Below are 15,017 nucleotides of genomic sequence, written 5' to 3'. Positions count from 1 at the left end.
TTGTGAAGATAAGAGATTCCTAAGCGTTCTGTGAAACAGGTTTACTCAAACTAGAGGGTTATATTTAGTTTTTCTACTATGGGAAAAGCTGCAACATGAACTCAGCACTTACTTAACTGCAGCAAATCCACACTGGAGAGAAGCGTTATGAGTGTCCTGGCTGTGGGGAAGCATCAGCTAAAGCTCATAATTTGAGATGCCTGAGAATCGAACTGTGAGGCACAGTGGGGATAGAAGTGATCTATTGCCCAGGGCCTGTTTCTTTTTTTCTTTTTTTTTTTTTCCCTAAACCAACAAAGTACAGCAAACTTAACACAAATTAGTAGATTCTTGGATTACTCAGTGACCTTATTCAAGGTGATTTACAAAACTTTATTTTGGTGAAAATGTTTAACTGAAGCTTAAGAAATGTATTGTCCTGGTCTGGAGATACCCACCAAGAAGGCAAGCACAGGAAGAATTAGTAGGCGTCACAAGGATGATTATTTTCAGCTTCTGATGAGGATCCTCTGAGAGCTCGCTCTTTCTTCAGGAGAGAAGTCTAAAGCTTTTTTTTCTATGCAAGATACTGATAAATGTGCTTTGGGATGTGAAAGGTAATGCAGATGTAAACTTATGAATATATGTATTGTATTTTGTTAATGATATGTATATGTTAGAAAATACTAGGGGAAATTTTTCTTCTGGAGAAGCACAACTACGTTTTATTACTTCAAAACAAAGCAAACAATCAAAAATCTCTACAAATTTATGAAATACAACTTCAAGTAATGAATGAATCCAGCATCTAATTAAAGGAGACCGTAAATTCACGTTCTGTAAATTGGGGGAAATATTACTGTTTTCAGCAGTCAGTGCCTGAGAATGGAGTAATGTGGTTTGGCAAGCCATTCTGACCCGTAGCCAAAGACTTGGAGATGGACAGGTGCTTTCTGAGCCTTGTCACTTCTTTTTCCCCTGTCTGCTCACCCAGTCTGATGAATGATTTTCCACTCCTTATGCGGTATTTGCAAACACTTGCATGTTTACGTGCGGGAGGTATGCAGATAATTATTTTTTAATCTTCTTTTCAATTTCAGGAAATTGTCATAGGTTTTAAAAAAAACAACAACAACAAAACAAAACTGATGGATCACACTAGGCTGGAAAGAACATTGCTGCATTTGAATGAGGGCAGGTCCTAGTGAGCAAATCATGGAAGTGGTTGTTGTCTCCTGTTGAGAACAAGAGCAAATGTTGGTGCCTTGGCTACATATAGCTCAATGAATTGCAGTGAGTTCCTTCGCCATGCTGAGGGATGTAATTAACCATATAGAGCTGGTGGGAGGATAGAAGTGTTTAAAGCAACACAGGAACTGAAAGACTTCCCCTGCCATCATTTTGGTTTAGATCGGCAGCTTTCCAATATAGTCAACCCACCAATAATTCATGTAATAGAATCTGAACTACACAGGATCTATGAACAGAGGGTAATATGCTTCCTGGAGACTTTCTTTTCAGAAATAAAGGTTTTCTTAATTGCTTTAATTGACCTGGACAGTAGATATCTGATGCTGTTAGTACATCTGTTGCTAATGAAATCTGTGGTAGGGAATCTTTAAGTAGTCTATTTTTAACAGTGCTGCTGTAACAATAATTTAAATGCTCTGAACCCTACGTACAAAGCATGTACCCTGATGGGCTTTTTGTGTCTGCTTATTAGATGGAAACAGCTGGGTAGCAAAGAACACAACTGGTAACTGGGGTTTCCCTATGTGGGAAAAGACCATGGCTGTTCATCCTCACTCTCTAAAGTCTGTTATGCAAACAGACCAGGATGTATGATATTTATAAGACATTCCCCTCTTCAGAATACTTTTGTTCTCCTGATCAACTGGCCATTTTTTGCCATTCTATGCAGGCTGACCTGGAACTGTGGGTTGGAAAAGATACCCTGAAGCAAGTGACTTGCTCGCTCTCTTATTTGTAGATTCTGGTCAATGTTTGTTCAGAGGAGGAAACTTTAAAATATTGTTTCTTAAAGAATGATGATTTTTCTGCTACGTGAGTTGTCCTTTGCCCCAGGGCTGTTAAGCTTCCTTTCATTTTGCGTCTGTGAGTAATGTGCTTAAATCGTGAAGCTGAAAAGCCATGTTTGTAGGGCCTCTTGTCCTGACATCTCCCTGTGCCATTTTTCAGACGTCGTGAGAGCGAATGCTTCAGAATTAGTGCTGTGTAGCAAAAGGCTTGCTTAGTGTTAATTTGTAGCAGGTGATTTACAGGAGGTGGAGGAAGCAGCAGTATCTCCTACCATCTTCAGGTGGGAGAAGATACATTTGTCCTCCTTACCTTGACTGATGATGCCTTGCTCCAGTTGCCTTGTGTGCTGCATGGCTTCTTCTTGTATTGTTTTTTCTTGGTATGATTTGACCTGGGGATGGGAGTGCCCTGCCCAGAGGGTAAGCCAACTCTGAGGCCTTACTAGATGTACAGAGGATAGAATATCCTAATGTGATTGATGTGCGTGTATTGTATGTTGTCTTGAATTTAAGAGAATGCAAGGTTTCTCACGTGCTCTACTTGGTATTTTATTGCATGCTTGCAGCAAGCACCAAACACGTAATAATTGAAATTACTTTGGCCTTTGACAGGATTACAGTTGTTTTATTATTAAGGGATTTCTTTTGCCAGTTTTGTGTTAACATGCGTCGTCATAAAGGTCTAGACTAGAAGGCTGTTATTGCCTTCTGAAGGCCTGTGTAAGCGGTACAGTTGTTATATACAGGTTTTAGAGTATTAACAGCAGAACCTTAGAGGTAGTAAGCTCCTAAGCACAAGTAAAAAATCCTCTAAAAATCGAGAAATAGAGCATGTACAGGGCAGCTCAATTTCTGTCTTGCAGTAAGACTTATCTGATAATCATGTCCTCAAAGTTCTTTTTTTAAAAAAAAAGAGCTGACTGTTACTTAAGGATTTTCATTAAAAGTCCTTCCTTTGGAGAGTTTAAATAAAGGCAGAATTTAATTTTAATTAAGAATTAACCTTCAACAGTCTTTCTTTCTGCTTGAAAAGGTGACCTTTATAAAATGCCAATTACTTACCCAGGAGCCTGCTATTTGCATTCTTGTGTCTACGTATATGTAGATCTACATATATATCTATATCATATATTACCATTGTAGATAGATGTATATTATATGTGCATTTATGTGACAATTAAGAAAGGTACTTTAAGGCATGTTACTGGTATTTAAAATTCCTTTAATGTGAGCTGTGCTGTTATTTATAGACATGCATGGAAAACCTGTAGCTGGGGTAGGCCTAGAACGTTCCACATATTATATAGTTAACTGGAGCCCCATTAGAAAATGGCTCAATATGAGGGCCGTAATCTAGAAATCCGGTTGTAGGTATCTGAGTTATAGCTGTGCTTAGAGGCATTGATAGAAATCGTGATGGCATGCACCAGACCCTTTATAAGAATAGAGTATGAGAGACTCTCTGACTCCAAAAGCATTTAAAGTCACTAGGCTGGAAAAACGTTGGAAAGACTGCACAGAGAGGGGGGAAATTGACTGTCCAGATCACGTTGTATGATTACGTTTCTTCTAAACCCCTGCTAAGCACGCTCCCCCATAGACTGACCTGTCTTTTCTTGTTCTTAGATCAATCACTCATTCACACTCACAATTTTCTCTACTCCAGCTAGGCAGTCTAGACGGGGAGACATCTGAAAAACTTTCCTTAACTAAGCAGAGTGTGAGTAAACACAATTTTTTGATAATATGTCTAGTATTCCAGTTGAAAGGTCCACAGATTGAATTTGCTTTTAATATGCTCTTGTGGTTGCATTTCAAATATGTTTAAGTTTCTCAAGATCTGAACAGATGCTTAGTAAGATTTTCAAAGGCCTTTAACTTGCTTAGGTGCCTTTGAAAATCTCTGTAAGGTATCTGTGCGCCCTTAATCTCAATAGACATGCAACTCTGTAGAACCTGTTGTTCAGCATTCCAGACTTGAACAAGGTCTGGAGTTTCTGACTTCTATTCACGTTCCTGCAGATGTATTTACTGCAGCTGGGAATACTCGGAATGCTGACTGCAACTGTGTAAGTGTGAAATGGGTCAGTTTTAAATCTGACCCTCAATAATGCAGGAGTACAATGTCGTAGAATCATAGAATGGCCTGGGTTGAAAAGCACCACAGTGACCATTGGGTTTCAAGCCCCCTGCTATGTGCAGGGTCGCCAACCACCAGACCAGGCTGCCCAGAGCCACAACCAGCCTGGCCTTGAATGCCTCCAGGGATGGGGCATCCACAGCCTCCTTGGGCAACCTGCTCCAGTGCGTCACCACCCTCTGTGTGGAAAAACTTCCTCCTAATATCCAACCTAAACCTCCCCTGTCTCGGTTTAAAACCATTTCCCCTTGTCCTATCACTATTCACCCTTGTAAGCAGCTGTTCCCCTTCCTGTTTATATGCTCCTTTCAAATATTGGAAGGCCACAGTGAGGTCTCCCCCGGAGCTTTGTGTGAGTATGATGATGCTGGCAGGTAGTATTACAGAGGAAATTTGAGCAAACATACTAATTTAATAAGATTAAATATCTCTACTTGCAATCTCAGTATTTTTCTTTTTTAGTTTTATTTTTTTTTTTAGTGGAAGGGCTAAAGACTGCAGTGTCAAATGAAGGCAGTGTGGATAAGTCTCCTCAAGAATGCGAATCTGCCAATTAAGTTTCACTCCGAGAACCAGTTAGTCTGTTACTTTTTTCCACTTTTTTTTGCATTCTGCAGGGCTGTCTTTATGTAACAAAGAAAAAATAGCTATTAACCCGATGCAATAGAATGTTGCAAATGATGAAATGATTGCTGGGAAGTAATTGTCACTGAAATTTGTACTATACATTACTAATTTTGTTCCTGACATTTGCTCCATCATGTCTTTTGGGTGCTCCTTATAGAAAGCAAAATTACCCTGAGCCAGCTAACATTAAGAAGTAATGCATTCTTTGTCTACAATATGCCCTAGATAATTGAAGAGAGGGACTTTTGGAGGCTGAATTTAGTGATGCTTTAGCTTATTGTATTTTTAAGTTCTCTTTTTCTGTGATAATGCAGTATATTTCTTTCCTCGCTTCCATTATCGTCTAATGGTTCTTTAGTATCCAATGCCGGCTCTTTTCTGTTAGTTTGTGACAGGCTATTTTGACAGCTTTGGGGAAAAAATGATGAAGCTTTGCATTTTTTCATTGACTAGTCCCTTTAATGAGCTTTATGTTAGGCCGTGGAAGGGGCCTGTGGTGAGACTGCTTGTTCCTAAATTGTTGTGCAAGGTGGGACTGAAACTTGGCACTGAAAAGACTGTAGGTTGCCTTGTGCTGTCTCACACAGATCTTGGGAGCTGTGCTACCCTGCCGTGTGAGGGCAAGAGGCTGTTATGCAGCATGGTGAAGGCACCAGGTTGCAAAAATCTGTCTGATTGCAGGGGGCAGTAAATGGAGCTTGGTGGTGAGAGGAGAAAAAGACTATATGAGATGGACGTACTGAGGCAGCTCAGTCAGATCTGTTTTGGGTTTTTTTGGCTGTTTTTACTTTTTGAGAGTGGTGTGGTACATAATTCTCAGCTGATTTTCTCTGATCAGCTCTTCTCTGATAACTGCCTGCCACACAGCCCTCAAACCTCATGAGCTTCAACAAATCCAAATGCAAGATCTTGCACCTGAGTTGAGGCAACCCTCATTACCAATACAAGTTGGGGGATGAAAGGATTGAGAGCAGCCCTGCCAAAAAAAACCCGGGGAGACTGGTGGATGGGAAGCTGGATGTGAGCTAGCAATGTGCCCTCACAGCCCAGAAGGTCAAACGTGTCCTGGGCCGCATCAAAAGAAGCGTGACCAGCAGGGTGAGGGAGTTGATCCTCTGCTCTTTGCTGGTTGGGCCTCATCTGGAGTACTGCTTCCAAATGTGGAGTCCTCAGTACAGGAGAGGCATGGACCTGTTCAAGTGTGGCCACAAAAAGGCCACAGAAATGATCCACAGAATGGAACACCTTATTGTGAGCAAGCTTATGGCTTGCTCTGTGAACTAGCATGAAGGATGCTTGTTTTCTCTGAACGTAAAGAACAACAGGCCTTATTTTAAAAACTACTCAATCAGTTTTCTTTCTGGACCCACCCCCTAAAACTTTTAATGCATTTTGGAAATGGGATCCTCTGTTTCTCTTATACTACTTATCTTGCTTATGGCAAGGCTTTAAATGTTGCTCTATAATATATTTGTAGTACACACAAATTCTACCTGTGGCTTGCAAGAGTGCAGACTTGTGCATTTGAATCTAGTTGGAAGTCAGGGCTCCTGCTGTAAAGATGGGGGATGTTCTACAGCAGTTGGGAGGCAGATTTGCTGTTGGTGATTTTTTTTTTTTTTTTTCCAGTTACATTAGTGGTGGAGGCTCCCCAAAGCTAGCAAGGAGCATGGGTTGCTGCCTATCTTACTACAGCATAAGCCAAAATGCTTATGTTGGCTTCTATTAAGCTGTCCCTATAGCTCTCTTGTTTTCCTGTTTTTTGCTCGATTATATTGCAGAACACTGTGGAGCATGTGGTGCTCGTTATGTATTTCTCAGTAGGTCAGCAGCAGTCCCAACCTAGCGGAGATGTGTGGTAACAAACAGAAGTTGCCAAATCGCTCGCATCCATCAAGCCGAACTGTTTGCAGGATGGGAGGCCATTCGCTATTATTGCCCATTATTATCAAGACTAGGGACTGGGAGGTTTAGCTTGCTTTCCACGATTTTGAGATGTTGAATTTGTTTCTTTATCTCTCGCTGTCCAGGCTGGGAATGCTGTGGGATTTTAGTGGCAGCAGGGAAATCAGGGAAAGCAGACTTGATTTGTGCCTAGTTATGCAACCATGGAATGACTGCACGATTGTGTTTAAAAAAACAAAACAAGAAAACCCAAGTATACAAGCATTCAGGAACCCTTGGCTGTACTTTGTTATAACACAGAACGCGTGGCTGCATTGTGAAGCAGGGATAATGATTGAATCCAGAGCAGCAGATCCACAATGGTGACTGTCATCTGTGCTGGGAAGGAGAAAATTTCCCCAGTTCCTTTAAATTTAGCTAACTGGGGGAGAAAACATACAGTTCTGTTGTTGGCTGCTGTAGCTGGAGATTTGAATAGAGCCTGAAATGACACCATTATAGTAACATACATTAAAATGAAATTAAAAGCGTTCTCCCTCACCCTCCCTATCATTAACACACAAAAACTTTTATATTTTAAATGCAGATCACAAAAGGGTGTTAGGAAGAAGGCTGATTTTTATCAGTGTGTGTCCTGCATATAAAGTGATGGTATTTTTAAATAGAGCCCTTGATTGTTTCTGGTCACTGGGAGCTTGACTTACAAAACAAATATTTTGACAGTAAAAGATGCAGCTAGGCACAGATCTAAAGGAAAGACAGGTCCTATGGCATTTTAGGCTTTTAGAACAAGTAGACTTCTGACTTTTCCACCTTGTTTGTAATTATAGTGCAGGGAAGAGAAATAAACTGTCCTATTTCAACTGTCAGTTTCTATTTCAAGTGAAATATTGACATTTGGGGAAAAATGTAAATAAGAGATTCACTCTTTGGTAGTTACTGAAAGCAGTACTTGACATTATGCTATATTTATAAAGCTTGAGTTAACCTCAGAACTGACAGCCCTATTACGCGGGCAACCTGAAAAAAGAACCTTCTAATACTGAAATTTTGGGAGGGCGTTGTCCTCAGGAGTATTTAAGAAGTTATTTGAATGTCCAAAGTATGATATAGGAAAATTATGCTGTAACTTAATTCTTATTTTTAAAACAAACTTAACTTTAAAGAGGATATTTTTACAGGGGATTAAGTACTTAAAGCAGTGTGAAGCTCAGCTTTAAGAAAACAAACTACTCTGTATCCCATGGTTTAGTGAGGACCTTGTTTGTGTTTTGGTACAAGCTTGGTGGAGTAGGAATAAAAGAAGCTTTGTCACGACTTCAGTCCAACAAGATCTATGAAGTCAACATTAAAAGCCAGTGCATCAGTGCCTGTCACTAGTGCACTCTTCTGCTGTTGCATGGCCATGCTGGGAAGTTGAATTAGCTGAGTGAGGAAATGGCTTTCTAGTACGTTCTCCTGCAGTCAGCAGAGTTAAGTGAGATGAGAGCACTTAACTCTTATTGCTGATTAAGATTTTGAGGAACCTAGATCTTGAAATACTGTGTAACCCCAATAGGCTTGGGAGGAGCTGATCTGTGTTTTCAGGCTTTGTTGAAGTGTATAGGGGAAAGTGAAAACTATGCTGAGGCCACACCAGAGAGAAACTTTTTCTTTTAAGGTACACAGAGCTCTTCATGTGCAATGGCTTTAATAGGATGTAATACGCAAAAGCATCTGGTACTGCTCCAGTTCTGTAGGCCTCTTTTGCGTCTTACATTTGCACAGCATTCCTAGGCTGAGGTAAAGCAGCTCTTTCACGTTGTTCCTTCCCATTTTATCCATTGAGTGGTCCTATTCTCTTACGTCTAAAGTGTAAGATTTAGGGTAGGAAAAATCGGTTATGTTTCAAGATTATAATTATCGATTTCTGTGTTTAACGTTGAGTTGCAAAGGGAAATTCTTTAGCTGAATTAATGATCAATGACACTATTAATGCTAAATGAGTCCATCAAGATCATGCTATTACCATAAATGCCAGAGGAATGAATCATGATTAGGCTATTGTTTTACAGTTGCTACTTTGTCTAATAGTTAATGATATTGATAAAAGGAGTGCTGGTGTGACTGCTGGTTAAAAAGCTTGACTCATTTAAGTTTTCATTAAACTGTTCAAAAATTCTTGACAAATTCCCTAAAACAGAATTTGAAAGGATATGTGAGGTTTTTTTAAGCCTCAAGTAGTGGCAAAAACACAGCCTAACACTGGCTTTGAATCTGAATTAATGCTTTGTGTAGATCGCAGTATCTTTGCTGTCCTCACTAAATACTTGTATAATTTGATGTTTGCGTGCTTGGATTGTGACCTCTGAACACAAGAGGTTATGATCATTTTCCGTGTATAAGTTGTAGGTTTCTGAGATCCTAGGCATGAGCCTTATTTGAAATGTCATGTGCCCTCTCTAGGGCTTGCTGTGTGGTACTTGATAATGTACTTGGATTGTAGCTCCAGGGATTGTTTGTAAAGGATCTACAACACTTGCAGTGTACATCTAGAATACTGCAGTAGGAATGGTCCCAACATCCTCCTGCCTGTGACTGTGTTTTTTCTTACTGCTTACCTTGCACCAGATATTTTTTTTTCCAGGGTTATCTACCTCACTGCTAGTTCTGAATGCTAGCTTCAAAGTGAGCGAGGAAACAGAGCAGGTAGATGGAATATGACGTTAGGAACCAGATTGCCTTTTTCAGCAGCATCTTACATATCTAAGATGAAAATACCTGTTGAACTGCCTTGTCTTGATCTCTCCTGTCTGTCTCTGTATGCTCTCCTTAGCTGTACCTAAGTGCAATTGAACTTGTTGCACTGTGTGGTTCAGACTGGCTGTTTCGATGATCCAGTCTGTTCACACGAGGTAGCATTACCAAGAAGCTGTGTAAATTGACGAACCATGAGACAGTATGAATATATGCATATATTGTTTAAAGTATTGCGGATTGAGGACTGGTCTTTGTTAGAAGCTGGACTCCTTGGAGCATGTTGCGACCCAAATAAAGAAAAATGTATTTTTATCCAGAGAATGTCTTCAATTACTGGAATTTCAGAGTTTTGCCTCTCTTGAGGTGAGTGTTTTGTTGAGGTCATCTTTGGTGTTCCAAGGAGAGCTAGTCATGCTCAGAAGAATGGTGCTGGAGCCTGCAAAATGCTTGGAAGATGTGCTATGATACACAGAGTGAGCAAAGAGGCCAGCTTTATGGATGCTCTCACAGAAGCAGACCAGCTTATAAGAAGGCCAGGGTTCTTTGCTGGCTTCTGTTTTGCTTGAGGTTAAAGGATGGATGTTACTCTTCATGTGTATTCTTATAACCCATGTACTCAACAAAAGAATGTCACTTGGTGACTGTGTTGTATAACATGTGCCTGATGCTGTCTGCAGAGCTGGCAGATATATTTATATGGCAAGGGGAATCTGAGGAGCAGCCTACACACCTGAAATGTTTTCAGGAGGATCATAGCTATTAAACAGCTTGAAAAGACCAGTAGAGTCTCTAGAGGGTTAAATGGCAGCTTTGACCTTATGGAAACTTTACTTGCTGATCTCACAAAGGAAGCGTTAGCTGAAGTGCAAGATAAGTCTATAATGGAATTACTTTCAGCCTCACAAAATGTACTTTGCAGCAAGGTCTACAAAAGTTGTGCGCTCCTTAAAAAGAAAGAAGGAGCCAGAGGGTAAATAGTGTCTTCTCTTCCCTGATGGTTTCTTCATTTTGTGGAATCAATCTCTACTCATCCACCCTGTTTAACATTCACTTGCCTGGCCATGGGAATATCTCACAACCTGCAACAGTGATTACATCTGTGATTAGGGGCTAGGAACTCCTTTCATTGAATATATAACATTTACTGTCTCTGTTAGAGGAGTATAAATATGCTGTTTTAGCTTTACCCTATAGTAGGAGCACAGTCAATACCTGTATCAGCTATTCATATTCTGGAATTAAAACTAGTGGTTTTTTTCAGTGAACTTTATTCAGTAAAATCATACTTTATGGTAAATGGACCGGCTCAGTCAGTGTGGAATGACGACTTTAAGCAATGCCAGTTTCTTGTTTGTTGTTGTATATGAGTATCTTTATTTAAACACATTGATGCTTTTGTGGAAGGACTGTTCTTCCAACTCATTGCAACCCCTTTTGTTCCATTCTTGTGACTCTTTATACAAGGAGGAGAGACTATGTGCTGGTTGCCTCTACTGAGAGGTAGTTGGTAGGGTGCAGCTAATAAGCTGAGGGAAAGGGAGTGTTTGTTATGAAAATATTCTTGTTGCTCAATAAAGAGGACAAAATCACCCTTGTTTCTGTATTAATCCCTTGACAAATGCTGCTGACCAATGTAATTACAGCTCCATTCAGCAAGTGAGAGGTGGGAGGAGGCTGAGTTTGCGTTTAATGCTCCCTCTCTCTGTACTCTGGCTTTTAACCTGGAGTTGTTAACATGAGCGTAGACCCACAGGATGGAAGCTGCCTGTAGCCAGTGACTCAGAGTGTGTGCATTGCTATTCCAACAAAAGCTCTTTAAAAAAAAAAAAAACTGAAAAAACAACATCAACAAAGCACTCTAAAGGAGTTAGAGCAGAGTGAGGATGAACTGCTGCACTGATCTGATACAACTGCTTTTGTGCTTTGGGAGCATACAACAAGAAGAGCTGTCCTGAGCTGGTGAGACCAGCCTCTTGTTGCATGCCCTGAACTTCCTGAGTGGTGAAGTGCAGGCCTGTGTATTTAGATCTCTACTGTTACTCCTTAAAAAGGTATCAACCCAGGATTGCCTTCAGGTAGCTTCAGTGGGTGAATAAATGCAGGATGATCTTGGCTTATTTTGCTGTATTCCTCCTTCTTTGCTTCCATGTGCATTGTTTCATTTGTTACCTGTTTTTTTTTTTCCTCCTTCTTCACTGGACCTTTAGTCTGTTAGTTTATTTAATCTTTTATTTAATCACAGGCACAACTGAAGGAATTTAGGAGGAACGGATCTGCAGGAATTATCCTCACAAATCCTCTTTATTACACGTGCCTGAGGTGCCATGTATTGATGTGCAATTCAAATCTATTAATTCACAAGGCAGAAGGTTGAGCAAACGAGCCTGGAGCTCCTCTGGGATGTCTTTGAACGGGAATTTCTTACAGTACTCCAGAGAATTGTTACCACCAGTGTGGTAACATTGGGTGCACATCATGTACTGCAGATTGAGCTATAACCATTTACGTGGGTGACATTTGCCTGTGCATTCAAGTTGTGAAGTCTAGGAAAACATGATTGTTTGCATTCAGGTAGGGGAAGAACAAGCAAGAGAAAGTCTAGGTCTGCAGCCAGAATCCTTCCTGACCTTTTTTGCCTAGTAAGGAAGACTGGTACTCTGCTCTTAAAAGGGGAAAATAGTCTTGGAGCGATAGTCTTGGAGCAATGAAAGATGCACGAGCTCAATTCTTTAGCTTTAAACATCTTGCTCATAATCACAGAAGACTTTTAGCCCTCAGTTTATTTTCTGTTTTCTCCCAAGCCTTCCTATATAAGCTGTGATGTCTCTGAGGCAGGGATGGTGGGCTTTGCACTAATGGTGGCAAGCATATGGGAGGGGAAGGGGCCCATGCTGTCCTGCCCTTTCTGCTCTCTTGTGCCGCTGGTGGTGTTGCAGTATGTACAGCAAGGACATGGAAAAGACTGGAAGGTGTGGAGATCTGGAGTGGCACTTCAGGGGTTATTAATTTTGGAGGAATATAAGGGTATTTTTCAATATTTAGAATTTCAGATGTTTTCAAACTTTTTTTTTAGGTTACCCCATGAATTCAGGCTGTGCCTTTATTCACGTATCTTCAGAGACAGCATTATAAAGGTAGAAAGGAGAACTCATTGGTTCATGGAGAATGTCAGACTTTGGGAATGATGAGAGAAGGAAAGTGTTTCTGAATTTACTTTGACTGAAAGCTGTATGTGTGAATTGGTGTTAGCAAAGCCTTTAGACTGTGTGTGGCTGCTTCGTAAGTGCTGGCAAGTAACACCATTACGGGCACTTAGGGGTGGCTGGACTATGAGTACAGGATACTGATCTATGGATTATTTTTTTCTTAGAAAAAGATACCCCCTGTGCCAGCTGTATTTAAAGCTATAAAGAAAAGTTTTGAAAAGCTTGACACAGCAGCTGTCATAATTTACTGTAATGTCCTGCGGTTTAGGATAGCTAATGAATGTGTTACTTTCCTTGGATATCTTGAGCCAGATCATTAGTCATTGTAAATGGGCCTGGCTTCATGGAACTGGAGGGAAGTCCATGCATTTCAACCCTACTTGAGAACCTGTATCCTAGTGGGCATGGTAGGGCTGTGCAGGGCTGAGGGGATGCTCAAGGCCCCTGGTTGCTCTGTTAGTAGTCTGGATTAGGGAGGCGAATCTCCAGAGCAAAGTGCTTTCTTTGATGGAAGGAGAATGACTTCCACTTTGAGTCTCTCTTCCCTCAATTCTGCTCCTTAATTTCACCAATATTTACATTCTCCTCCAAGCACGCAGTGCAGGGGGGGCACAGCTATGTATATATTCAGGTCTTGGAAAATATATTACCAGTTTCATGTATCAGAAACTGAAATGCAATTGCAGGTTTCTTAATCATATTTGCAGGGAAGTAGAGGAAACTGGGAATAGGTAGTGGTTGATAAAAGTAACTTACATTGACAGACTGAGGTATAGAAAAGAACTAGTGTGGAACCGCCGACTGGATTCGTGTTGACTAGAGATGAAATTGTGCACCTGGCTTAGTGAGTGCTGGGAATATTATGGCATGGAACAGAGATGAGAAACAACTTGTATTTCCAAGTTTGGATTTGTTTCTTAAGCAACTTTTAGCAACTTATACTTCACGGCCTGTTCATAATGAGGAACTACTTTCTTTCAGCCAGACTTTCCTCAGCTTCCCGTGGCTGACTTTCGGCTCTTGTTCTCAACCTGCTGTGAGGTATTGTCCCCCTGCCTCATCTCCTGCAGGCTGTATAATGTTAAAGCAGACCAGAAGCAAGAGGATGTTATCTTCATAGCAGGAGTTTGCTTATATCTTAAGTGATACAAAGTTTTGACACAGCCACAGCATATTTCTGAGTTATAATCTCACCACAGGTAGCAACAGCAGCGTTTCTCATAGCTGAAGATTAAATACATGCTTTGGCTGACCATCTGCTCAGGGCAGGGACCAACTCATTCAGGGCCTTCAGACAGCCCCGGTGCATTGGTGGTGCTTACAGTGTTCTGTGAACAGGCTTTTTCGTAATGAACCTGCTTGGATTCTGGGTGAGGGGGAAGAAAACAGTGTTTTATTGTGCTTCAACTGCTGGCAGCAGCAAAGCCCGTCTTTTCCTTTATGCTTGTGTCAAGAAAGCAATGTGTATTATATGACGCATGAAATGTATTACTTGAGGTATTCAGTATTGTCCTCTGTGGTCTGTGTGTTTGGCACTTGTTTTTGATTCAGTGGAGTGTGTGCTGAGTGTCTTGACTTCGTCTAGCTTCTGTACAGCACCTCATAAAATGCTTAATGTTGAGGCCTTTTGTTTTCATTAGAGCAATACATGTTAGTTGTAACGGATGGGCATCAGCAAGAGTACGGCACCAATTGGTCAAAATGATTATGAATATGTATGAATCTCAAACTAGAGAGCTGTCTTAGACTGTGCTGGAATAATATAAAGTCAGAAGAGTGAAAGCAATTGGCAGAGACTGCTGGAGGGAATTATGGAAGGACTTTATGATTGTTATTAATTTGTGGGCCTGGTATGATTCTAACAAGAACACGTTGGTTAGCTTTAGGGCTGTTAAAATACCAGTGGTCAGTGAGCAGTTGTTATCCCTGCAGTTTAATCTCCACTTGTAGCATTTAGTCTACTTGACCAAGTCATGTGTAATTGTGGCAAACCCCAAGACAGAAGGAAAACTGAAATGAAATGCTTTAAATGTGGATTTTCTTGGGTTTTTTTTTCTGCACTCAATGTCTGTCTCAAAGATTTGAGAATTATCTTGTCACTGTCTTGCTCTTTACATGTACGTGTTTCTGTTTTCCCCTGTTCTCAAGTACAAGCAGTAATTATTTGTATGGTGTACTGCCTGGTGCGGCACAAGCAAAACCAGAATTTTCCATAGTTGGATATAATAAACAATAGAAATAATCTCTGCCAGTATCTATCAAAAGGCAGATTTTGGTCCCATGGTGGAGCAATTACATCAAGTACCGTCTCCATTGTATGTGAGTACTGAGGTGCAGAGAAGTAAGGACTGGGTCCTGTTGATACTGACTTGCCTGTGTAAC

General features: G+C 40.7%; 1 protein-coding gene across 12 annotated transcripts in view; it reads left to right on the top strand.

The window, feature by feature from the left end:
- Positions 1 to 15,017, top strand: part of TSPAN4 (tetraspanin 4) — a 395,182-nt gene that overhangs the window by 37,256 nt on the left and 342,909 nt on the right. For 2 of the 12 annotated variants that reach the window (XM_046942331.1, XM_046942328.1), the window contains exon 2: positions 3,685 to 3,738. The exons of the other annotated variants lie outside the window; for them this stretch is intronic. The gene's annotated coding sequence lies outside the window, so the exon portion shown is untranslated. The remainder of the gene's footprint in view (positions 1 to 3,684; positions 3,739 to 15,017) is intronic. 12 annotated transcript variants of the gene reach the window in all.

The sequence above is a fragment of the Gallus gallus genome, chromosome 5, assembly GCF_016699485.2.
Source record: "Gallus gallus isolate bGalGal1 chromosome 5, bGalGal1.mat.broiler.GRCg7b, whole genome shotgun sequence".
Lineage (NCBI taxonomy): Eukaryota > Metazoa > Chordata > Aves > Galliformes > Phasianidae > Gallus > Gallus gallus.
The sequence above is the reverse complement of the archived record's forward strand: the minus strand, read 5'-3'. Positions and strand labels throughout refer to the sequence as shown.